This window comes from Planococcus citri, chromosome 3 (assembly GCF_950023065.1).
Source record: "Planococcus citri chromosome 3, ihPlaCitr1.1, whole genome shotgun sequence".
Lineage (NCBI taxonomy): Eukaryota > Metazoa > Arthropoda > Insecta > Hemiptera > Pseudococcidae > Planococcus > Planococcus citri.
The window spans coordinates 22,295,048-22,308,814 of NC_088679.1; the positions used below are offsets into that span (position 1 = coordinate 22,295,048).

Sequence of the window (13,767 nt, forward strand, 5' to 3'; positions counted from 1 at the left end):
AAATCGGAATTAAATCGATTTTTGGAATTCGATCACCTTATTTTCAACCATGATCAATAATTTTTGATCGGGATGTTAGCAGAAATGGATTTTTCATTTTGAACGCGATTGATTATATGGATTTAAAAATCACGAATAAATCGATTTTTAGAGTTCAAATAATCGATTTTTGATCAGGAATCATATTTTTGGGGCTGAAATTGATTTTTCATTTTGGACATTCGCAAAGTAATCGATTTTTCGGGTTCGATCTCCCTTCTGGTGACAAAATAATTCTCGGAGGTTAATTTCTGTAATGCCTACTTCAAACGCTCCTTCCCCTCCTCAGCTAATTGCGGTCGCCTCATTATTTTATCAAGTTTTTCAGCCAAAATATTTTTAGAGAAGCTCATCTTTACTGTTTTCAAACATTTTTGGGGCACATAAGCCCACCCAAATTATTCCTCGACGTTTACCTGAAAAATTTTTTAAATTGAGTAGATAAATATAAATCGACAGACCAGAATTTAGGAATGCATTTTTCTATATTTGTTTAAGTATGTAGAAACATACATTTTGGATTCAATTTTGAAAAAACAAGCACGTCAACCCTCCTATACCCAAATCTCAAATGGACCGCTGTGAGTTGAAAATTATTCCTCGTCGATGTTCATCTCACACAAATTTTCCAACTTTTAGTTTAAATAATATTATTTAAGCCAGAAATTATGTTCAAATGTTTTTTTTTTTCAATTTTGCCTTTAATTTTGAGAGACTTTAGCTCCCTTCATCTACAACAACTCTTTCGATTCAAAAATGTATCGTAGATAATAAAACTAAAACACTAGGCACCTATTAAAAATTTTAGATTTTCAAAGTGAAAAACATTTTTAAAAACTTTGTACTCGAGTAAATAATTTCTATAGGTAGGTACAAAAGTAAGTATATTTTTCCCTTGAAGAGAAAATTTGCTCAAAAAATGCTTACCAATTTAATTGATTCGAATTTTTTTTATTTTCAAGAAATTAGAAAGCTTTCTATACTGCAAGAATGTCTCAATTTTATCGTGATTACGACCTCTTACAATTTACCTAGGCCTACTTATCACATTTCATTTTAATTCAACATATCACCAGCGAGTAATTTGCTTCTTCGTGTAGTAATATCCGAACGCACGATGAAGTAATTAATAGGTACCCACCAAATTAGAAAAAAAAGTTAGCTCAAGAAACAAAAGAAGAAAAAGACGTATTTCGTCAAAGCGAAAAAGGCACCGTCAAAAAAATATACGTACAAGTACATACATACAAAGAAAAGGAAACATTCCAAACTATATACGAGTACAAATGATCACAAGCTTTTATGCGGGTGTGCTTTTGAAAAAACACGAACGAGGCGAAAAAAAAATATACGGGAGGGGTGAAGAAGAAAGATAGGAAACCTGGTAAAAAAAAATATTGTTCGGGTAAAATGTGACGGCTCGAACCATTTATCTCGGATTACTAGTTTCGCCTCTTTCATAAACGACCTTAAACAATTAAAGGTCAAGAGAGAAAAATAGCCGAAAAAATCGCCAACCGATATAAAAACATACCATATTAAAGCTGGATGGGCTTTTTCGTCATATTTTTTCATACTATAGTAAACGTACACACACTACACGCCGTACAATTATCGTAATTAGAAGGAAAACAGCCGAATGGATCCCTTTGCTCGTCGAGTCGTCCCTTACGTCTTCTTTGGCGATGCCCATCTCCACGACCGTTTTAAAATATTGTACTATATCGTAGTAGCCGCAGCTTATAAAGGCCGACATACCGCACACCAACACCAATACTCACACTCACACACTCCTCGGTCGTCATTCTCCTCGTCGTCGTATTTATTCTTCGACCATTTCTAAAACGGCGCCCAAATTTGGTCCCTGTTCGTTAATTTAGAATCGATATCTTTGATATACTGATAATACTGCTTATATAAGAACCTTATATACGAGGAAGAGCTTTTTCTACACACGTAGATAGGCGGGCCGAGCGAGGACGCGGACTAGAGCGGGCCGGGGGCCGACGAGCGGCGGAGTGTGCCGACGCCTCGCGCGCTTTCTACGGCGCGTACGATGGGTTGAGATACCGAAGCAGCGCAGGCGTTCCACTATAAAAACTTTAAAACCGAGGTACATTTGGCGCTGGATAAACGTCAGATCGTTTTAAAACGTCGTAGTCGGTGTTCAAACTATCAATGGGATCGCATAAAACGTAAAATTCACTTTCTTTTACGCTATTCCTGAATTTACTTTCTCTTTTTCTCTATTTTTCTCCTCTTCTCCATCTTCTTGATTTTTTTTTTGTTAATTCTTAGTTTTTCGTTTTTTTTTCGTTCATTCATCCGTAATTTTTTTTTCGTCGAAAAAATCATATTTTGATCGATTTCTTCTTTTCTTGTTTCTGTACTAAGTATATCTTCGCGTCTATAAACTTCTTCTTCGTCGTCTTCGTCGTCGTCCTCGTCGTTCACACGGGCATAACCGAAACCATACAAGATAAAAATTAAAGTAAGTACAATATTTTTCTCCTATGCTTTGAAATTATCACCTAGTTTCACGCGTCGTTTTCACCTTGCTTTTGTATAACACGTTGAAAAAGTTCAAAACACAACGTCGTGTGACCGAATGGTGCTCTTATTATGGTTCATAAATTGGCTGGCAAAAGCTTCTTTGGAAAATTTCACCTTCAACGTATTTAACCTTGTGTTCAGTTCGAGGATTTTATTCGATTAGGGATCTAGTTGGAGGAATTTTCCTCTGATAACGTTTCAAATCGAAAGCAATTTCGTATTTGAAAGCTCTATACTTTTTTTCTTGATTATTGGAAAAATTATTTTTTAAATTTAGCCTCGAGAAACTCGAAATGAACCGAAATAAAAGTAGAAATTCAAGCGCACAGATAGGCGAACAGATAAATTATTTATTTTCACAGTTTTATCTCAAAACACTCGTTTAAAAAAATTCGAAAAATATGTATTTTTTTGGCTTTTCTATGCTGAAAAAAAATCATTAAAAAAACTACCAAAGTTACTCAAAAAAGATACCCAATTGAAATTATTTTCAACCACGTAGATATTTTTGAACGAAAGTAAACACGTGTTGAAAAATTATCCCACACTGGAACTCTGATAAAATTCCAACCAATCAGGTCACCGAATCGGAATATTTCTTATCACTAGATTATTTTTCAACAAAACCTCATCACGTGTTAAAAAATCTCATATCTTTCTAAACCCATTCAATAAAATTCTGTACTCATTAGAAAAATAATTTAAACTCGCAATAACCAAAAAAATTCGTTATCACACGACACCCAAATCCTCTCAAACATAAAAAAAACCAACTCCTTCATACACGTTCCAGCATGTAAAAACCCCATCAGCCGAAAACCTTAGCTATACTTGTTTAGTTCACGTTATCGTCATCGTCTGCGTAGTGGCAACAGTGGCCAGTTTCTGGCCTTTAAATTAAAACTCATTGTTTATCGTCAGACGGAATGTACAATTAGACGGGCTTTCGTTAAGGGAACCTTTAAATTCCCAATAGATCGGCCATATCGTTCAAATTTCAGACTATCGTGAATTAAATAACTTACGCCGCAGCTTGCAGGTATTTATTATTTATTAAAATATTGAATATTTAACCGCCCGATATACCTCTACGTAGCGCCTGCCACGTCGGCTAATTCACCCAATAAACGTATATCTACAATGTAGGTTCACTTTCGACCTCATCTCGACTCGTTGTATGTACCACCTTGATTCCGGCACAGCAAAAAATCCTTGTTGTGAAAATACACCCGAATGTTTGTAAACAGTTTTTTTTTCGCCCTTTTGCTCCGTGTACCTATTTTAAGAATGCTTGCGTGGTTTTCCTGTAGCTCAGATAGGCGTACAGTGATTACCAAAGTGGTGTTTTTTTTTTTTTTCATCAAAGGGTGTATGTTTTCGTTTGGTTGAGAGTTGATTTAGGGGAATGGATTTTTTAAAAATTAGTTAGGCGAAGATTTTAATGATGAAATGAGGCTGAATTATTGCCAAAAAGGGTAGAGATTAATATTATACTTGATTTTGTAAATTAGTAATAGGTAGGTGTAGCCTATTGTTTCATCTCGAATAAGCAGATAAGATTATATTTTTGACCATGGGCAAAAATTAAGTTTTTCGACATATCAAAACGTCGAAAATAGTGATGATAAAGTAGGTAGGTACCTACCTATAAAATTATTTTTTTGAGAGAATTTTTCATAGCTATTTTTTCTAATAATTTTTCACATTTGCTGCACCCAGGAAAAATTTCAAAAACATTTTTTCATCCCTAGAAATTGTGCAAGATTTAAAAAAATTACTGTAAACGTATTTTTCATTTATATGTATTACGCTGTTTTATGAATTTAGGACAATTTTAAAGCGAGGAAAATGTTTTTGAATTCTTTGGTGGAGTGCATTATTTTCCAATCCAGACTAAAATGCCTACATATTATAATCTTCTAAATTAATCAAGATAGAAAAATTGGGATTGTGACGTTAAAAGGAGTGAACTTTTCCCTTCAAAAATACTAATCATTGATAATAATAAATAGTACGTAAGTAAAGAGCATAAGAAAAAAACTTCGAGATTTTGGAGGAAAAAAAATGGGAAAAATAAAATTTACGGAACAATATTGAAAAAAAAATCATACGAGCGTAACCTGGCCCCCTTTAAGGCTGAAACTTGGCAAACATAAACTAACACGAGAAGGGTTGCCTATGTTACTGATGAAAAAGAACTTTTCTATCTCCACTGTTGAGACTCCACGAATTGTACACCGTGAATAAAATTCTGACTTTTTGACTTCCATACAAGGGAACCTTTGCAACTTGCTAACTGTGACTGAGTTGAAATTTAGCTCACAGAAAGAGTAGGTAAATCACTCAGACCTCAGGACCTAATTTTGAGCTGGCAACGTTGATTTTTCGATTTTAGGTGAAGTTTTGAAAATGAACAAAATACATAAATTATACTCCTAGGTAGGTAAGCTAAATATTGAACTAAAAAAGAGTAAAAACAGAGATGAAAATCTAAAAATCAGTTTGCATGCTATGAAGTCAATCCTCCAAATCGATTTCTACCATTTTTGAACCAATCTGGAGCCTCCAGCAGAAGTTGACTTTTATCTAGCAACTTCAAATCGCTTCAGATGGGCGTATGTTGTAATCAACTTCGACTACCAGAAATTTGACATTTCAAAATTTCAAATAAATCATAGGGCAGGTGAATTTCAAATTCGAAGTACATAGTTAACGTGACGGTTTAAAAGTGTTTTTTTTCCACAAGCTGAATAATTATCTCAAATTTTAAAAATTCCAAAATCGGTAATTTTGGCTAAAAATTTTCTTCTACATTCTTAATTCGACTTTTCTCCACTCCAAATCGATTTTCACCATTTTCAAGCCAATTCGAAGCCTTTAGAAATTTTTTTAAATGTTCCACAGTAATTTTAAATCGCTCCAGAAGCGTTCGTTGCAATTGACCTCTACAGCTGAAAAATTAATCCTGCCATAAGTTTGACATTCCCAATCAATTAGAGCTAATAAATCACAAATCGGAGGTGACGTTTGGTTTTTTTTTTGCAAGATAAAAATCTCAAAAAAATCCAAAATTGTTTATCCAAACAATTCGGTTGTTTCGGGCTTTCGAGTTCATTTTTTGACTTCGTGGAGACGTTCCCTTGATTCATAAAAATTCCAGTAATTCAACGCAAAAATTCAAGACTTTGGATTTTTTTTCGAAATTGGAGATTTATTCCAATTTATAAAAAAAATAGGCTACACTTTTCAACATGTTTTAATGGGTTTGGAATGTCAAGCTCGCAGCAAGATTAAATTTTCAGCTGTTGAAGTTGATTTCAATGCCTTCTGGAGCGATTTGAAATTCGCTACAGAAGAATTAATTTTTGCTGGATGCTCTAAAATTAACCCAAAAAATTGTTACCATCAATTTGGGGATCAATTTTACCATTCTGTACTTATCTATGTACTTGTAAATCGATTTTCAGATTCTTATCTCTATATTTATTTAATATTTTTGTAAAAAATTAATGTACCTACCAATAAGCTTTCTCGCCTTTTAAAAATTCATTGAAAATTTAAAAATTAAATTCAGTAGCTCGAAATTGGGTTCTGAGGTGTGGGTGACATACTCTTTCAGTGAGCCAAATTTCAGCTCGATCCAAGTTCACCTGGTAGAATACAAATTCTATAAATGTTTTTCATCAATTAGTCATTTTTTTCTGCCAAAAAAAAAGAAAAAAAAATTTATGATGACTTTGATTGTGATATTTGGGAAATAGGAAACATTTTACGATAAGAATGATCGGAACCAAAATGGAAAAAAAATTAAATTCCCAATTGTCTTCGTATCGTCAATTTTTTCTCCAAAAGTTTTACGTTCAAAATATTCAAAAAAAAAAAAAAAAATGAAAACTACAAACTACAAATTTTGGCATTTGCTCATCTTGATTTCACTCAGACTCTCTTAAAAATTTTCTTTCCCATTTGGCAAAGCAACCATGAAATAAATTCACATTTGGTTAATTTTTTTTGCATTTTTAATAAAATTCTGTAGTCATTTAACGTTATTATACGTACGTAGTGAAATGTGGCTTGTGCAGAAGGTTTACCAAGGGAACAAAAGAACATAAATTACTAGTGAGAAAAGGTGGAAAAAAAATTTCTGAACATACCCTCGATACAAAATTGCACTTAATTATTTTTTATTTAAAAAAAACTAAAAAAAAAACAAAATATGTATTTCCCAGTAAAAATTCAGAATCTTCTCGCTTTTAGAAATCAGGGTTTCACTCTTTTATGGCAATTTTTTTCTCCATTTAAACTCCAAAAATACAGGGGCAATATCCAGAATTGAAAATCTGCTCTCTTCGAGGCATAAAATTCCAATTACCATTAAGTAGGTAGGTGTAGGTATTCTTTGTTTTTTCCAAACACTGATGTTTGTTCGTCGAAGCAAAATACAAATTTTCACTTTTTCCCAGCATCGCATACGGCTTTCAAAAGTTTAAAGTTTTTATCAATGTAGCCGAAGAACGCCAACTATTTTAAAGGCTCAACTTTGTACCTAAATTTTGTATCATCGCAACGTTAGGTCTATGTAGCTATATATAAGCTGCGATGCATGTTTCATATACTCGTAATTCCACACAACTCGGCAGCGCATTGTTTTCATATTTTTCCCGATACGTCTACGTATAATATAATATGCATACACGTGTATACAGTAATATGCCTGTTTACACAATTCCAAACATCTGCAAAAAAAAAATGTCTTCTATATTGCAAACACAACTACCTGCCACATCTTTGAGAGAATTTGTTAATACGAGATATTTCATCGTTTTTTTCCATCGGTGTAGATTCGAAAGTGAGTCTGAGTAGTGAGTATAGTACGTCATGCTGTTCAAATTTCATCAATACCCTTCTCCTCCCCCATGTTTTCTTCGGCACGCAATCATTCGACGGAGAATAAGCCCCATTTGGGAATTTTTTTTTGTGAAATTTCTTTTTCATCGTTGGCTAGGTAAACTGAAACTTGAGTATCGAAATCGCCTTCAGGGTACAGAAAAATTGCAAAATTTATTCATACAAGGTGATTTGGGAATGATTTGCATGGTTCCTTCGAATGAACACGAGTTGGCAATTTATTTTACTCGATGGTGTAGTAATTGCAACTGTTCATTCGAGGGTGTGATTTAAGTTGCCTAGTAAACTTGTAAAAGGGCAGAGATCTATTTTTAGTTTGACTGATTCTAATAATGTGGCTTAAATCAGCACAGTAAACTTACAATAAAATTATTATTTCAATTCACTGTTTCAAAATACAATTTTTTAAAATTTTGATGAGACAAAAAGCACATCGGAGGAAAGGCAAGCTTCAGAGATAAAACAGGGCTAATAATTAACGAGTATAATAAACCTAGATATTTGCTCAAGTGCAAAAAATAATAATTTCACTTCAAATTTCCTTTTTTCATATTTCGCAAAAAATATCGCAAAACGTTTGTCGTTCGAGTCAAATAATCAAAATAGGTACGTAATTGAAAAACACGAAAAAAAATAACACGACCTAAAAAGCACGCCTTCCCAAAACGAATGAAAATTTTCGACTTTTCAAAAAATAAACCATGCGATAAATTACATTTTTTCAAATTACTCGCCCCGCAAAAGTAATTATTTTGAACGAGAAACTCAGGCCCGAAATTACTATACCAAAACAACTCATCCATCACGTGCAATTTCGTCGCTTTCTTCTCTGGCAAAATTAATTCAACATCGAAAGTAGATATCATTCTTTTTTTTCTCCCTTATATTCTCCCAAGTGCTGTTGATATTCGTCAACGCACTGCGAACTGAAAAATGGTAAAATTCCAGCTATACACGAGACTATAAACATGATCCCTTGAAGATATAACTTTGGTGTAAGATGAGAAGAAAACTGTGGTGGAAAAATCCAACATTTTGAAAATCCAACAAATTGTTTTACAGAAATTACTAGGTCATTTATGTAGCAATAAAACATACCTATATGTCCTACTTAGGTAATTTTTTTCCCTTTCGATAAAATCTTTATATATTTTTCGAATCACTGCGCCATTATAAGTTAAAGCTATTTTCAAGATTCAAGAGACAGCTTTATTCAACGAATGCTGAAAATTTCGAGTAAATTTTAATTACCCCATCGTTCATTTTTTTCCCCTTCAAAAAGCAATACCGAATGCTATCTTATTTTTATATCGTATCGACATCATTCAAAGGCCAGATTTAAACTCGTTCTTTGAAAATTCCGCCATTCTTTGATTCTGGCTTTATTTTAGATCTACGCAAGGGCGAAAAAAAACACGAAAATTTCGTATACGGTTTTCTCTTCTTATATCGAAATACCTACTCCATCGTGGTCGTAGTGCGAATTCTTAGCCATATTATCGTTTGTGTAAACGTTTTCTTTATTCTTTTACTTTCTCTGCGATTCACGTCTGGTGTTCGTAGTCGTAAAAAAAACGCGAAAAAGAATGATATTTTCGACGCAATTTTTTCCCCTGTAAAATTTCGACGGAATTAGAGACTTCTTAATACACACGTGGCGCACAATTTACGCCGTAAACATTCCTATCAATAACTTCTCAAAATTTTAAAATTTAAATCATTTCGCTATAAGCCTATAGGTATAAAATACTCTTCAATATAGTAGTCTCGTATAGTTCTCAAACAAAAAACATACACACTCGAATTCCAGTTCGAAAAATTTACAACCGTAGGCTTTCTAAATCGTTAGGTATATTTACACTTGAAAAAAAACTTACGTAAGGAGTTTGTCTGCATTTTGCGTTCAAGGAGCCACGAAACTTGGAACTTTTGTTGTCTTTATACTGTTTTTTTTTTTTTTGCTTTTTTGTTTTCAACCTCAACGAAATCTTCAACCGACTTATAAGAAATGTAACTAGAGTCACGAGTGTCACCAATTATTTTACGATTTTACTCAAAACAAACTCAGCAGGCTCGCATGTTTTGAGTACTTCATTTTCTCGGATTGCATTATCTAACGTGAAAACTAGATCATTAAGATGAAGTTGTACCTACATATCACTCTCGTACCGAGTTAAATTCACTGGTTGATATCATTTCAGCAAGTTTTCTCAACATTTTTGAGCGAATTTTTAATAATTTTCGTTCGTTTTTTTTTCATTTTATTAATCAGAATAACACCATGTTTGGCTCGATTCTTACTTATGGTCGTAATTTTGAAAAATATGAACGAATTATTCACGCGAAATGGTCATTTAAATATATGTAGTTCCTTTGAAATAACAAATATGCAACCCTTAATGTATACAAGTTGGCATATTTATTTATCGATATGATTTAAAGGAGTGGAATTTCCTTGAAATTCTGCACCATTTATCAGATTTGTATTCGTATTGTGGGATTTTATTGCAAATTGACCCATTTCTATTTAGTTAATGAGGTACCTATGTGGCAAGCAATATTGAACTTTTGAGAGTAGATTTACCAATTTAAGAGTAAAATGCAATAGGTAGATCGTATAGATCTAAAATTAGATATAAAATTACAATGTTTTTGTGTAGAATTTTTTTTAAATTAAAATTTTTTTTTTCAACACAGATATTTAATAAAATCATATAGGATCTGAAAGCATTAATTTGGATCTGATGAGATAACATTGAGTCTAAATCATAATCAAATTCATGTAGATCTGATCAGAATTAACCAGATCCTTTCCAAAAAATGGCAAGATCCAAACACTTTCTGAATAAGAAGATCCCAAAAAGCACCACCAGCCAAAATTTCAAGAGCTAAAATTCACTTTTCAATTTTTGGCTAATTTTTAAAAAATCTTAAAGCAAAACCAAAAAAAAATCAAAACTTTACCAAATTGACCAGAAAACCTGACATTTGGTTTGTACCCTATTTTCGACCACCCAAGTTGATCGGTGACTTTTTTGAACCGTTCTGTAAGAGCATCCAGTGGATTTTGATTATTCTTTTCTTTTTCATTTTCAAGACATCAAAAAGACCTTAGACTCTCAAATTAGTTACAATTGAAACGCCCACCTTTCTACATCAAATCATTTCTTCCTTCCTTCAAAATAGGAAATTTTATGTTCAAATTGATGATGAAAGCTCTTCACTTCGAGGAATCAGCCAAGGTGTACCACAAGGTGCTGTATTGAGTCCAACATTGTTCATCTTATACTGCTATGTATGATATGATATTCCTAAACCAGCTGATAATGAAATAGTAATGTGCAAAAGTAGGAGATACGGACACGCGCGAGGCGAAGCCGAGCGCGCCCCCCCCCCCCCAACACTGAAAACAAAATCTTATCTTACCAAATGCATGATAAAATTAAAAATTTTGTCTGGGTTTACTCTCGAGTAAACATACATGGTAACATTCCTTGAAATTTTCGTCGGGGTTTACCCCTAGGTAAACCTGATCGTAACATTCCCTAAGGTACACGTTATTCTCATCTGTGGGTGGTTTACCCGGAGGTAAACCAGAACATTCTCTCTAAATTGACGCGTGTGATTGAATACATGAGCTATTGCGATATCACAATAATCACGATAATAACAACTTGCGATCTTTTCCGCTAGAATCGCTAAAGTGAATACAAAAAATTGGACACTGCGCATGTCAAAACTGTGGGTGGAGTTTATTTCCTAAAGTCAACACCTCCCCCCAGTTTTTAGCATAAATTTCTTGTTGCACACTAGCGATCCTAACAGAAAAGATCGCAAGTTGTTGGTATCATGATATCACGATAATCGTGATAATAGGGGAAAGTTCATCGATTAGCAATCAATAGTATCGGCATCAGCGGCATCCCTGATTGGAACCATGGTTTGAACGCTGGAAACTTAAGCTAAATCCTCTTAAAAGTGAAACAAAAATCTTCACACTTCGCAAAATCTCACCAACTCCAGAAATCTTAATCGATAACACGGTGGTACCATGGAATACATCAACAGTTAAATATCTCAGTGTACACTTGGACCAGAAACTATCTCTCAAAAACCATATCGTTCTCAAATCACGTGATGCATACCTCAAACTATATAAACTTTACCCCTCACTGAATTGTCCTTCCAGATTGTCTACATCTTGTAGTCTACTTCTTTACAAAAGTCTCATCCGTAGCTCATTCACATATGCAGCGTCAATATGGATAACAGCTTCAAAAACTAACAAACATAGGTATTAAGGGTATTCTTTACCACGCGTTATCAGTAGGTTCGGTTCGCGAAAAATGCCCAACTTATGCACCTGATTACTCCGTGAATTCTCAATCGATTTTATTGCGATTTGTTTTAAAATGATGTTAATGCCTTTGTCTAGCCGATTACGTAGCGATTTTTTGCAATTATCAATTTATTTTTCTCAAAAAAAGCTTCGAAAGTATGGTAAGTTGCGAATCGCCAAGCAGGCAACTGAAGGGTTATATCAAAAATGTGGCGACGTACTCGGCTAGATCTCTTTTTTTGAACCATACTGTGAAAAATTTTTTTTTAAAAAGTTGAAACTTGCGGAGTAATCAGGTGTATAAGTTCTGTACTCTGATGGGCGGGAGCGGGTGGCGGGACATGAGACATTCCAAGTAACAGTTCAGCCTAAAAAATATAGAGGGTGTGTGTGGGTGTTGGACGTTATGAAGAAGGGTAGTTTCGTTCTTCACAGAATTTGTGTATTTAAAGCTTAAACCGGTTTTACAGTTTACTTCTTCGGACTTCTTTTGAGGTTACTGGTACTGGGTGTCGATTTAGTTTTCTAATTCAATAGGCAAGGCAAGGCGGCCGCCTAGAGTGGTAAATTTTATGAAGGGAGGGAGGGGGATAAAATTTGAAGAAATTACAAAACTAACAAATTAAGGAAAATTTTCTTTTTCAAAAATAAAAAATTGAAAAAAACGTTCCTTAATATCAACTCAATAGTCAACGTCGAGAAAAGTTGGTGTTTTTTTCCTATTGTCAAAATTTTGTTTTACCTACTTCTTGAAGTATGAAATTTCAGAAGCTTGTTCTTGTTCAATTTTTTAAAAATAAGTATCAAATTTTGAAAAATATACTTTTCTGATCGTCAAAACTGATGTTTTTACTTCTTGAATTATCAATTTTTAAAAGCTTAAGCTTTCAGTTCACGTAAGTATAGGCCTGTTTGGTTTTCTTTTCAACAATACTCGAGTTTCACCTAGGAAATTTTTTTGATACGTTTGTCATGTATGTACCTAGTGCACTACCTACTTAGTAAAATTTCATTTTTTTTTCATCAATAAATTGAAATTATTTGAGTGCCTACTTACTAGTTTTTAATATTTAGTATTTTAGTTTAATGACAAATTGGTTAAAATTGATACAAATTTTTCGAGTTTATGAAATTGGCAATAATGATCGAAAAATTGACACAACTGAATTCCAAAGTATTCCACCAGTTTCAGAAATTATATCTTTCGATGTTTTGCCTTAATACAAAATATTTGGGAAGAAACAATTTTCAAAATACTAATTTACCCAAAACTAAGCAATTTTAGAATACATTTTTAACCACTCAGTAGAACTCTAAAAGAGGTCTTGGATTTTGAGGACAATGAAGACCTTGATCATTGATCGACGCCACGCAGAATCTCAAGTATACTATCTTTTAGAACTGGGGCAGTTCTTTTTGAAAAGAGGTGGAGGTAGTAGTAGAAGTAAAAAATCACAATGCATATTTTGAAAAATTTCCTCTCTTTGAGGAAAATTGGCACGTCTGAAAAGAACATTCAATTGCAATAAAAGACGAAGCTGGTCGTATAAAAAGTACTTACTTATATTAGTTGGGGGACCCGCATAAGGATCAATTGCAGCCCGCAGCCTATCCTCCGGGACAACTTTTTTTAAAGGGGAGTCCTAAGGAACTGACAAAATTTCAAGTGCTTAAATGCCTTTTTCGATTCTTGGTGAATTTTTGAAAATCAAAACACCAAAAATGAGGGGGAAAAATTAAAATCTCGCCAAATTGACCTAGAAAGCTGACATTTGGAATGTACCCTATTTTTGACCTGCCAAATCGATTGGAAACTGTTTCAGACCGTTTAGAGTAGTTCTGGAGCCTCCAGAAGATTTTTAAAACTTGAAATTCCCACAAAATTTCATGAAATGGTGTTGGAAAAACGAAATTCATTCTGCAAACTA

General features: G+C 33.6%; 1 protein-coding gene across 3 annotated transcripts in view; it reads left to right on the top strand.

The window, feature by feature from the left end:
- Positions 1-2,141: 2,141 nt before the first annotated feature.
- The window catches only part of cpx (complexin), a 478,766-nt gene continuing 467,140 nt past the window's right edge, over positions 2,142-13,767 (top strand). For 2 of the 3 annotated variants that reach the window (XM_065358572.1, XM_065358569.1), the window contains exon 1: positions 2,142-2,530. The gene's annotated coding sequence lies outside the window, so the exon portion shown is untranslated. Of the gene's footprint in view, positions 2,531-3,520; positions 3,632-13,767 lie in introns of those variants that run through there. The other variant, XM_065358571.1, reaches the window with a different exon arrangement.